Source organism: Bufo bufo, chromosome 2 (assembly GCF_905171765.1).
Source record: "Bufo bufo chromosome 2, aBufBuf1.1, whole genome shotgun sequence".
NCBI lineage: Eukaryota > Metazoa > Chordata > Amphibia > Anura > Bufonidae > Bufo > Bufo bufo.
In genome coordinates, this window is record NC_053390.1 from 361163096 (window position 1) to 361176698 (window position 13603).

Genomic DNA, 13603 nt, shown 5'->3' on the forward strand with positions numbered 1-13603 from the left:
TTGAGTTAGGTTTGGCTGTTAACCCTTGCTTTGTAACTGAAAAAAAATTATTAAAATGGAAAATCTGCCAAAAAAGTGAAATTTAGAAATTGTATCTCTATTTTCCATTAATTCTTGTGGAACACCTAAACGGTTAACAAAGTTTGTAAAATCCGTTTTGAATACCTTAAGGGGTGTAGTTTATAGAATGGGGTCATTTTTGGGTGGTTTCAATTATGTAAGCCTCGCAAAGTGACTTCAGACCTGAACTTGTCCCTAAAAATTGGGTTTTTGAAAATTTCTGAAAAATATCATTCCCAAAATGATCCAAACATGAAGTAGACATATGGGGAATGTAAAGTAATACCTATTTTTGGAGGTATTACTATGTATTATAGAAGTAGAGAAATTGAAACTTGGAAATTTGTAATTTTAAAAAAGATTTTGGTAAATTTTGGTATTTTTTTATAAATAAAAATACAAGTTTTTTTACTTCATTTTACCAGTGTCATGAAGTACAATATGTGACGAAAAAACTATCTCAGAATGGCCTGGATAAGTCAAAGCGTTTTAAAGTTATCACCACCGGCCGGGTCTTTAAGGTGAAATAGGGCCTTAAGGGGTTAAAGAAAGTGACACAGCATTTTGCTAAGAGAATCAGTCACTTATTTATGTTGCCCTTAGTTAGGACACCATAAAACTGGTGACAGGTTCCCTTTAGGCTGGGTTCACACTTGAGCGTTTTACAGCGCGTTCAAACGCGCTGTAAAACGCTCAACACATGAAAACCAATGCTTCCCTATGGCCCTGGTTCTCACTTAAGCGTTTTACAGCGCGTTTGAACGCGCTGAAAAACGCCCTACGCTCAAACAAGTTCTTAAGCTTCTTTGGGGCGTTTTGACGCGCGTTTGTGGCCATAGGACACTGCAGTCAATCACACAAACGCGCGTCAAACGCGCGTTTACTATTGCAAAAAACGCGCATAAAAACGCGCGTCAAAAACGCGCGTTAAACGCGCATATCAAATACGCACAGGTCTGAACCCAGCCTTAAGCTTTCTAATGCCTCTACCATTCCACTTAGGCCTCATGCACACGGCCGCTTTGTTTTGATCCGCATCCAAACTGCAGTTATGGCGGCTCGGATGCGGACCCATTCACTTTAATGGGACCACAAAAGATGCGGACAGCACTCCGTGTGCTGTCCACATCCGTTGCTCCGTTCCGTGGTCCGCAAAAAAATATAACGTGTCCTATTCTTGTCCGCGTTTTGCGGACAAGAATAGGCAGTTATATTAAAGGCTGTCCGTGCCGTTCTGCAAATTGCGGAACGCACACGGACGCCATCCGTGTTTTGCGGACCGCAAAACACACAACGGTTGTGTGCATGTAGCCTTGATTCTAGAAGTTTTAAAGAGGACCTGTCACATTCTCTAACAACTGCAGCTGTCATCTGGCTGTAGCCGTTGCTACACAGATTCTGACTTTTTTTTTTCCTGGGCCCCCCATTCAGTGTTAGCAATCATTGTCGGCTCCCGATATTTTACTGTGGACATACATTGTGAAGGGATGTGGTTTTCAACAAGTATTGAACCTTAGCACGGGTTCACTGCCTATTGAGAAGCATAACCCCTTGACATTCCAAAAAGGTCTAAACTACTAGAATATCATGATGTGTATCCCATACAGTAAATGCTGTAAAATAAACACGTTAAACGCCAGAATTGATGTTTAGTGGTCAGTTTCCCCCAAAAATTGAATAAAATGTAAAGAAAGTTTTTTTTTTTTTTTTTTTTTTTTTTTTAAGTAGTATAACATAACAAAGGCATCTAAATTTGGTATTGCCATATTTGTACTAACCTGCCAAAACTAAACAGTAGCAGAATTGCATTTTATTTTTTTATTTTTTTTCGCCTCACAAGTAATTTTTCTTTAAAGTTTTGCATTAAATGGTGCCATGTCAGTGGAAAAAAAAAGTTATAGCTCTTGTAAGGTGAATAGGAAACAGGCTTTGCCTATGTTGGTCTGGTCCTGAAGTCCATTCCCTTCAGCAGGAGCAGCACTGCGGTAGCCATGACTTGTTCATAGTAGCTTTCAATTCAATTTCAAAAAATATTCTACAGTTTTCAAACCAGCACCTGGATCTGAATACTTTTGTAATTGCATGTAATTAAAAATTTTGTAAAGCCACTGAGTTATTCAATAAAATGTATCTGTATAGCGCCACCTGCTGTTAGTTTTTTCTTATTTCTTTGACCTGCTCACTAAGAAGGCCGCACATGCTCAGTTTTATCCTTCAACTGCCTTCTGAGCTGTGATAGGGAGAGCTCAGACACGCCCCCTGAGCTGTGATAGGGAGAGCTGAGACATGAGCTGAGCTTGAGCTGCAGCAGAAAACGCACTCCCCTTAAGCTGCCAGCTTGAAATAAATCTAGCAGAGGATTTGGAGCAATGAATGGGGAGATCTCGGGATCCATGTGAGGTACAGGACTGGTTCTAGCTTTGTTAGAAAGAGGTTGTCGTGTACTATATGATGTCTGATTTTCATTTTGTACAATAGTGATGGGATAACCCCTTTAAATGTCATTTCTAATAATGACCGTAGACAAAGTACATCTGCTCTTTTTATTGTGTGGGATGTGTAAGGGGGCCTGTCCCAGAGAGAGAGAGAGAACTCCTTTAAACTTGAGGGAGGATCCACACATGATGTAAAATTATGCCACAAATGTGTTGCGGATTTCAGTGCCTAATTTTATTTTTAAATTATGTATGTGTTGCAGATTTTTTCCACCCATTAAAAATAGGTGTTAAAACTGTCCACTGCAGATTTTTATGCTGTAAAACTATGCCATGGGTGAAATTACCCAACTCTTAATGACTAACTGACATGACATGATATGTCTAAGTAAATGTAAAAAAAAAAAATTTGGGGTTGTCAGACAGCAGTGAGGCAAAAAAGAATTAATCCCCGTGTCATCAACACCAATATTGGCTGTGTTAACATACATATTAGAAATGAAGACATCACTGTGAATTAGTTTAAAGCAGTTGTCCAGTGGGATACAATTTTTTTTTTTTAATACGTGTTAAAATAGATTAAAAAATTTGGTTTATTACTCAACCCACTGATACTGATGCTGCCACTGCTGTCGTTCCACTGCTTGCTAGGTTCCTGTTTTTTTCCTCTTCCTGGTCCGGCTTGTTGATGACTTCCAGCTAATTGCTGGTGTAGGTGATTCACCATGTCAAAACTATATCTTTTATATAAAATATAAATATCTTATATAAGAGAGAAAATGTCATTAAAATATGGAAATCAGTCAGGAAATCCACTAGGCAAACATAAAAACGCCTTTTCTTTTATCTTGAGACTCTAAATTTAATTTATGCAATTAATAAAAAAAAATTGCAATCAATTATGCAAAAATATAAAATTTATTTACAGAATGCATATAAATCCAATAAAATACTGACAATTTTCAGACATACAGATTTTAAACTGTGATACCACTCACCACCACTAGATGGTGCTGTAACCAAACACCATCACTTCACCAATACAGGACGATTTATAGTTACATATGATAAAATGCAAATGCTATAATTTTAGCAAACAGACCCATAATTAATATATCAAGAGAAACTCAGGATCTTCTGTTTACCAGACAGGTTATAACATGACAAAACACAGATTAATACAGGAACAATGATTGTTGTCCCTTGACTCTGTCTCAGCCTATGACAATCAAAAATATATATGATATTAATATGATAATTTATTCAATTCGGCAATCAGACTACGGAATATAACTTTCCAAAGGTTTAGTCCTCTAATGCCAGATTTTCTATTAGCAATATGCATCTTTGCTAATAGAACACTAAACATTATGGAGGCGCTTAACACTATATATATTCCCACAATATGGGGATTTTTATCTATATACCGATAGAAGTATCTTATTAATATCACAAGTAATGAGTATAACATACGTTACCAAGTCAAGGATGGGCAGAGTCTCGGATGGGACCAGTTCTCAGGAGTTCTCTAATAGTCAAAATATAATTCAAGTTTCTTCTGGCATATCTTTCTTATGAGGACCCTGTTCCTTGAGATGATTTGAATCAGATCTCCCTCCTATGTTTCTACCCCAGCAGTACTTATCTTCCCTGATATCTTACGTTACCTCCTCCTGGATTATGATCTCCCAATCAACTGAGGAGGGTGTAACGCATGTTAATTCTACTATGAGGTCATCTTAACCCTTGACATGTTATAGAAAACAAGTTATAAAATAATATACTATTGTCCATCTGCCTCTAGATGGCACTGTGGTATTGCAGATGAATATCACAACCTTTAAACATTAATTCTAAATAACTAATAATATGTTCACATGACCTTCTTAACCTCTCCAATATACATCAGTAATAAGGGTTTCTTCCTGATACTTTTAATTACCCATAATCTAGACATGTTGGAGTCACTGTCTTCTACTGTCTTTTAAAATTCCTGATAATGGACAATGGGCCTTTTTACTTGGAGAAACGGGTTTATATATTTAACTTGTCCACATGGATGACTAAAAACATTCAGCTCTCCTCATGAAATCCAATTAGTAGGAAGACAATTTCAATACTTTCTAGACCTTCTAAGGCTATATTCAGTCAGTGAGATACACACGGCATAAATTATATATTCTAAATTACACATACATGGTACGATATATATATATATATATATATATATATATATATATATATATATATATCTCTATATATATCGACACACCGTTACACATAAATGACACATTATATAAATCATTGGTTAAGATATGTTGCAAATCTAAATATACCACACAGAAATATATAGAATATAATTATGAATACATGAATATTTCCCACAAAGCATGACTTCCTTAATGACCTTGTAATGAAGTAAAATAATACATTGCTATTTAAATGGTTATCTCTCACAGACACATGTCTGTAGGACCCATTATAGTATTAACAGATACACCACATCTGCTCACAATAATTTTTAAGAGACAATACACTCTATGTCCGCTACAAACATTTTACCCAAACTGAACTCAGCATGACCTCATCTCGGCCTATTTCAATCCTACAGAAAGATTTTAGACTCTGGTTAAGTCTGTCTTTACACTTAAAGGCAATGAGCATTGATATTTAGACTATAATATCTTCAGATAAGACTGTACACTTATTAAAATGCATGACAACCACTGTAGTCAAAGCATCTCCTCCCAGTAGGTTGAGCTGGGACCAGCTGGGTCCTGAGATGCAGCAAGGGAATCGGTGAGGTTTCAATGCATCTTTAATTTTTTAATTTTTTTAAAACATTTATTTAAAAAAAGAATATCCTACTAGACAACTCTTTAAAATTGGCTTTTTATTGCGATACTTTGTTGAATCTATTCGCCAAGTTTGTGATTCATTCTGGATGAATCAAATCAATACTTACATGAGCTAGTCATTAAGACAAACCAAATTGCTCATCTTCAGTACATACCATTATGCAATTTGAGGTTAGAGCTATTTGTTTTGCGATGTTAGCATTATGTGACCGCTACACAAGAAAGCAAGGTCATTTCAAAATGAAAAATGTACTCAAACAATTAAAAAGAATTTGTGATCCATGGATGTCATGCCGCTGAGTGTCAGAGTTCTAATAAAAATGTCTGGAAAGTTGAATCTGAAATCCTGCCTGGGGGCAGCCAAGGATGTAATTAAAGGAAAGGCGGATAAGTTTTAGAAGATTGAATTCATTTGAATGTTGGAGAGCTAGACAGATAAAGGTAAAGGTTTCTCCTACTGGCATGAGCTCTGTGATTCTAGTAGATTAATAACAACCTCCCTGCACCAGCGGTTATAATAGATAGTTTATTACAAAACCCTTTGTCATCGTATCAACAACTCTCTTTAATACAGTTCCAAAAAGCCCAAAGGCTGCAGTACGGGTGGAATACAACTTTCTAATATACACTCTCACCTTGTCTCGATTTTACCTCTTCACACGGAATTGCAGGGTTTGAAGTAAGAACATATGGCATGTGTCTCTTGTCTTGAGAAGCTGCTATATACACTGCCTGTCCCAAAAAAAAAAGCCTTTAGCTTTGATTACGGCACGCATTTGCTGTGGCATTGTTTCGATAAGCTTCTGCAATGTCACAAGATTTATTTCCATCCAGTGTTGCATTAATTTTTCACCAAGATCCTGCATTGATGATGGTAGAGTCTGACTGCTGTGCAAAGCCTTCTCCAGCACATCCAAAAGATACTCAATGGGGTTAAGGTCTGGACTCTGTGGTGGCCAATCCATGTGGTAAAATGATGTCTCATGCTCCCTGAACCACTCTTTCACAATTTGAGCCTGATGAATCCTGGCATTGTCATCTTGGAATATGCCCGTGCCATCAGGGAAGAACAAATCCATTGATGGAATAACCTGGTCATTCAGTAACTTCAGGTGGTCAGCTGACCTCATTCTTGGAGCACATACTGTTGCTGAACCCCAGATCATAGCACTGCCCCCACAGGCTTGTACAGTAGGCACTAGGCATGATGGGTGCATCACTTCATCTGCCTCTCTTCTTACCCTGATGCGCCCATCACTCTGGAACAGGGTAAATCTGGACTCATCAGACCACATGACCTTCTTCCATTGCTCCAGAGTCCAATCTTTATGCTCCCTAGCAAATTGAAGCCTTTTTTTATGGTTTGCCTCACTGATTAGTGGTTTTCTTACGGCTACACAGTTGTTCAGTCCCAATCCCTTGAGTTCCCTTCGCATTGTGCGTGTTGAAATGCTCTTACTTTCACTATTAACCCCTTCAGGACCCTGGAATTTTCCATTTTTGCGTTTTCTTTTTTTTCACTCCCTGCCTTCCCATAGTCCTAACTTTTTTATTTTTCCATTCACATAGCATTTCATTGCTATGAAAGCCCTAAATACTGTAAGGTGTGTTCCAACAGATTAACTTCAGAGATCAGATAATTAGCTGAATAAGGTCCCGCTGGGCTCAAAGTGTCACATGAAGCAAGTATGAATAAATACACCTGAAAGGTCTGTTCCGGAGTCTGCAACACAAGTAAACAAGCAACATGAAGACAGTTTTTGAGAAGTAAACATCAGGTTTGGGTTATAAAATAAAAAAATTAAAAATAAATATTTATATATATATATATATATATATATATATATATATATATATATATATATATATACACATAGGAAGATGAAGAAAATGAGCAGCACTCCGGTCTTGTGGTAGAAAATAGGTGATATTTTATTCACACCCAAACGCAATGCAGCATTTCAGCCCTCTCAATGGAGCCTTTGTCAAGCTTGACAAAGGCTCCATTGAGAGGGCTGAAATGCTGCATTGCGTTTGGGTGTGAATAAAATATCACCTATTTTCTACCACAAGACCGGAGTGCTGCTCATTTTCTTCATCTTCCTATATTTGCACTGCTCCCTGTCCAGGAGTATTTTGGGATTTGCACCTGGCACATCATTGGAGTGCTGCTGATCTTTCTTCTTTTTTCTATATATATATATATATATATATATATATATATATATATATATATATAACATTGAACATCCTATGAAGCACCATAAAAGCTATTTTAGCAAAATAGAAAGAATATGGCACCACTACAAACCTAAAAAAAAAGTTAAGACTATCCATAATCAGACTGGAGAAGTTTGTGTACTTTAATAAGTGATGCGCTAACTGGTTTGAAGACATCTGGAGTGCGTGGCTAGACACACCAGGTCTAGCTCCACTAGTATTAACTAGAGATAGAAGAAGGTAATTGGGGGGTGGGGTTCCGGGGGATGAAGGATGGCCTCCTTAGTGAGAAATCTTCTGTGTAACTCTCTTGGGTAATATCCATATACACTCGCCTAAAGAATTATTAGGAACACCATACTAATACGGTGTTGGACCCCCTTTTTCTACGTGGCATTGATTCAACAAGGTGCTGATAGCATTCTTTAGAAATGTTGGCCCATATTGATAGGATAGCATCTTGCAGTTGATGGAGATTTGAGGGATGCACATCCAAGGCATGAAGCTCCCGTTCCACCACATCCCAAAGATGCTCTATTGGGTTGAGATCTGGTGACTGTGGGGGCCATTTTAGTACAGTGAACTCATTGTCATGTTCAAGAAACCAATTTGAAATGATTCGAGCTTTGTGACATGGTGCATTATCCTGCTGGAAGTAGCCATCAGAGGATGGATACATGTTCTCATTCTGTTTACGCCAAATTCGGACTCTACCATTTGAATGTCTCAACAGAAATCGAGACTCATCAGACCAGGCAACATTTTTCCAGTCTTCAACAGTCCAATTTTGGTGAGCTCGTGCAAATTGTAGCCTCTTTTTCCTCTTGTTCACGGGCTTTTATTATTAATGGGTTTTTTACCCTTACTCATGAATATTGAGTCATTGTGGTCAATATGGAGTGGATCCAATTACTTCAGTTGGGCTGTGAACTGACGGTGCCGGCTTACCTGTATACATATTGACGAGTTGTTCTGCTAGCAGTCGATGGGCGATATAATGCAGATATGGGGGCGTAAGTCTGCGATTATATATTCGCGGAATTAGGCACTATTGTCTGATTCAGTTATAAATGTATATGTTGACCCGGTGTTATTTGTGTTCTAATGCAGACATGGGGGTTTTATTTGGTGATTACAGACTCCGCAGTATTACTATTGACTGGTCCTATGGTACATGAGGATCGTTTTATTCGGGTATTTCTGTATGGACCTACTTGCTAATCATTTAACTCAAGTTATCTTCCACAGGTCTTCTTCACTCTTCATTCTCTTCACACACCACGGTGCACATTTCTTTTCACTATTCTTTTCACTCACTTTTGTGGTCTTTCCCACATTATACTTTAATTAGCGCATTTTTGCCTTTTTTATAAAATATAATTTTCTCCTTTTAGGTTAGATACACGGCTGGACCTGAGAATAGGGTCCTCATTATGACACTTTGTGATTTCTGATATATGTCTGATATATGCATAATCTCTAATATCTACGATTATCACACCAGTTCATCCTGTGGGTGTCCACATTGCTGCTGTTACGGTTACAATATCCGTACATTTAGTTTTCTAACTGTGTGCTAATATTCGGTATACGGGGTGTGTATCTATTCCCTGTACGCTTTTCACTGTTATTGTTGTCATTATTATAAATATTATTTGTCATTGATTACTTAGTCATACCACTGTAATGCAATTCCACTTGATATGTATATTGGCATGCCCTCGTTCAGGCATGACATCACCACATTGTATTGACTCCCATTGCTCTGCATAACAATAAGGTGGTACACATCGAATACATTTATGACTTTGCCCCCTCATTCAATAGATCCTCTTTTGTCCTCTTTTTCCCTTTTATGACATATAGTGCCCAGCTCCTTCTGCTCACTCCGTCCCTCCTCCTCCGTCTGACGAGCGGACCGTGCGCTCCACCATTCACTGTGGAGCGCACGATGCGTTCCACCATGCGGTCCATTGCGGCATCCGGCTTCCGGTCATGTGTTTTTCACATCCGGTGCCGGAATGCTGCATATTCGGACACCTTTGCTGCGTGTCCGCCTCCACATTGGGGCTCCCACTGGTAATAACATCATTACCTCTACATGTACTTATTTCAGGTTATATTAGGGTATGATGCCAGCGAACCCCTCGCTATTCTTTTCATATAGCCGCGATTTTACAGGTGGAACGCATGTGCGATCCACCTGTTAACTATGTGGACTTCCTACTTCCGGTTTCCGGCCATGCCTCGTCCTGCACACTTATACATGGCGTTCATTGAACTCTACTGCACAGGTGAATACTATTCGAATTTTACCCATTACCCCATATAAAGTGATGCCCCAGCAGTTAGTCTCTACCACTGAGGAAGCCGGATTGCTCCGGCGATACGCGTTGGGCGCCTTCTCAATTTCCCAGGTCCACTGCACCAGCTGCTCATGTAGGTTTGGCTCCTCCATTGTGACCCTATCTAGGTCTGTTTGTATTTTCAGGGGTCTTACCTTATGTTACATTTTCTTCATGCTCCACATTGATACTCTTATATGCTGGTTTTTATTATATGTGCCTATGGTGGGGCAACTCAGTGGACCTGTATGTGCTGGTTACATAATATTGTCTGCATACCGCACTTTGTTCTAATTGTATACAATTTTTTAATGTGTCTATTGGTGTGTCTAATAAACTTTATATATTTTTCATACTGATTCATTGTCGGATGTGCATTTATGGGGTGGCTCTGGTGACCCTCCCTTGGGTAAGGTTTTAATGTCTCATGCTTGTTTTCACCGCCCCCTGCACTCCGTATACTATTTTGTGTGCCCCCTAATCTTGTTACTTTTTTTCCCCCTATTTGTAGTGGAGATGAGTGGTACCCGGTGGGGTCTTCTGCTGTTGTAGCCCATTCGCCTCAAGGTTGTTCGTGTTGTGGCTTCACAAATGCTTTGCTGCATACCTCGGTTGTAACGAGTGGTTATTTCAGTCAACGTTGCTCTTCTATCAGCTTGAATCAGTCGGCCCATTCTCCTCTGACCTCTAGCATCCACAAGGCATTTTTGCCCACAGGACTGCCGCATACTGGATGTTTTTCCCTTTTCACACCATTCTTTGTAAACCCTAGAAATGGTTGTGCGTGAAAATCCCAGTAACTGAGCAGATTGTGAAATACTCAGACTGGCACCAACAACCATGCGACGCTCAAAATTGCTTAAATCACCTTTCTTTCCCATTCTGACATTCAGTTTGGAGTTCAGGAGATTGTCTTGACCAGGACCACCCCCCTAAATGCATTGAAGCAACTGCCATGTGATTGGTTGACTAGATAATTGCATTAATGAGAAATAGAACAGGTGTTCCTAATAATTCTTTAGGTGAGTGTATATACCGGTATATCATGACATCGTTTACCGGGTTCTTCTGATGTTATGCTGTGCATTGTATGGGAGAAAGATATATCTTTCTCATCGGGCGCAATAGGGGAGCCATATATACAGGAATAACGTACCCGAAACTCCTTACGGAAAGAAGACTACAGAACATTATCATGGACACTTTAGAAAGTCAATGGACTGCACACGGGATGGGATGCTTCAGGGTGGAAGGGAGGCTTCTTTGTTTTTTGCTTTGTGTTACTCCTTTTAAAAAAAATATATATATAAACTATTTGATCCAAAAATAAAAAAATATAAGACTGGCCATCAAAACTCACAGGCAAGGAAAGAAGGGTATTGGGGTCCATTCAAACGTCCGTGGTGCATTACAGATCTGCAATACACCCGGCCGGCAATGGCGGACAAGAATAGGACATGTTCTATTTTTTTTTCCGGAGCCACGGACCAGAAGTTCGGCAGCGCGCTCCGGAGATGCGGACAGCACATAGTGTGCTGTCCACATCCATTCCTGCCCAATAGAGAATGAATGGGTCCGCACCCGTTCCGCAATTTGCGGAATGGATGCGGACCCATAATTACGGACGTGTGAATGGACCCTTAATCAAAGATTCAACAAAGACGCCAATGATGACACTGAAGGTGCTCTAAATATCCAGGAGATGAAGTATCTGTTCATAGGACCACTATTAAGCTGCTTACTTCACTAAGAGGGCTTTTTTGGAAGAATAGCGAAAAAAAGCCATTTCCTAAAGAAAATATTTATTTTGGGTTCTCTGAACAGACTCCCCAAATACATGGAAGAAGGTTTTCTGGCTGGTTGAAATTAAAACTGAACAGTCTGGCCATCATAGAAAACACTATATATAGCGCAAACACAACAGTTTCCATCACCCCAAGAACACTATTCCCACAGGGAGGCATGGTGTTTGCAGCATCATGCTGTAGGGATGCCCATAACAGTGAATGGAGAGCAACCCATGGCCAACTCTCCATTCACTGCTATGGGACTGTCGGATATGGCTCTGCTATTTTTGGAGCTCCCATAGCAATGAATAGAGAGTGACTGCGCATGTGCGGCTGCTCTTCTTTCACTTTAGGGGCCCCGTTCAGAATAAAGGACTGGGTCCCGCACCTATCTGACATTTATGGCACATCTCAGTGATATGCCATAATTGGTAAAATTGGACAACCCCTTCAAAAGGAGCTGGAGCAGATTTACTTGGAACAAGGGGCAAATATCCCAGTGTCTAGATGTGTTAAGCTAATAGAGACCTACCCCAAGAGACTTGCATCTGTAATTGTAGTAAAATGTGTCTCCAAATAGTATCGACTTTCAGAACAATGAATACTTAGCACTTAAAGCTTTGTCTTTATTGCTTGTGTCACAGTAAAACTATTTTGCACCTTCAAAATGGTAGGCATGTTGTGTAAATCAAATGGTACAATGCACCCAAAAATCTGTTTTCATTCCAGGCTGTAATGCAACAAACATGAATAAACAATATGGTGTTTTTTCCCCAATTCACAGCATGGTACCATAAATGGAGGGGGTTTAAAAAGATTTCCTGTATAAATCAATCACACAGTCTATTAGACATGATTAGGAAATTTTCCTCAATGTCCTTTCACTTGCTAATCTTTCAAAATCTTCAGTTTTAGGCCCCTTGCAGACGAGCGAGTATTCCGCGCGAGTGCAATGCTTGATGCGAACGCATTGCGTCTGCACTGAATTCAGACCCATTCATTTCAATGGGTCTGTGTACATGAGCGTTGTTTTTCACGCATCAGTTGTGCGTTGCGTGAAAATTGCAGCATGTTCTATATTATACGATTTTTCACGCAACACTGGCCCCACAGAAGTGAATGGGGCTGCGTGAAAATCGCATCCGCAAGCAAGTGCGAATGCGATGCGTTTTTCACTGATGGTTGCAAAGAGATGTTGTTTGTAAACCTTCAGTTTTTTATCACGTGCGTGCAAAACGCATTAAGGCCTTATGCACACGCGCGGATCCGCAAAAAAACGGAAGCCGCCCGTGTTGCCTTCCGCAATTTGCGGAACGGGCGCCGGCAATATAAATGCCTATTCTTGTAGCGCGGACAAGAATAGGACATGTTATATTTTTTTGACGGAGCCACGGATGCGGACAGCACACGGAGTGCTGTCCGCATCTTTTGCGGCCCCATTGAAGTGAATGGGTCCGCATCCGAGCCGCCAAAATGGCGGCTCGGATGCGGACCCAAACAACGGTCGTGTGCATGAGGCATAAATTGCATTGCACCCGTGCAAAAAAAATCTAATTCACGCTCGTCTGCAAGGGGACTTATAGTCTAAGAATGTAAGTATCCTCTGACTACTTGTTCCCTTCTATGAAGCGTTAAAGATTTTCACCAGTAAGAGGAACTCGCCATATCTCTGCTTCCTGAACCTCTCTGAGTGTGGCTCGGAAGGGTTAAAAAGCAGTTATTTTACAAGTGTGTTTTCTGCTTTTGAGTGCAGTGGTGTAAGGGTATATTTACACACAGCAGATTTGTTGCAGAAAATGTGTCCCATTCAAACGTGTGAAGCCCGTGCTGTGGACCTCAAATTGCGGTCCGCAATGCACGGGCACCGTCCGGGGGGCAGGCGCAATGGGTCCGCGATC

At 39.9% G+C, this 13603-nt stretch overlaps 1 protein-coding gene across 2 annotated transcripts in view; it reads left to right on the forward strand.

Moving 5' to 3' along the window:
* Positions 1–13603, forward strand: part of UHRF2 (ubiquitin like with PHD and ring finger domains 2) — a 130850-nt gene that overhangs the window by 98195 nt on the left and 19052 nt on the right. The window lies entirely within an intron of this gene.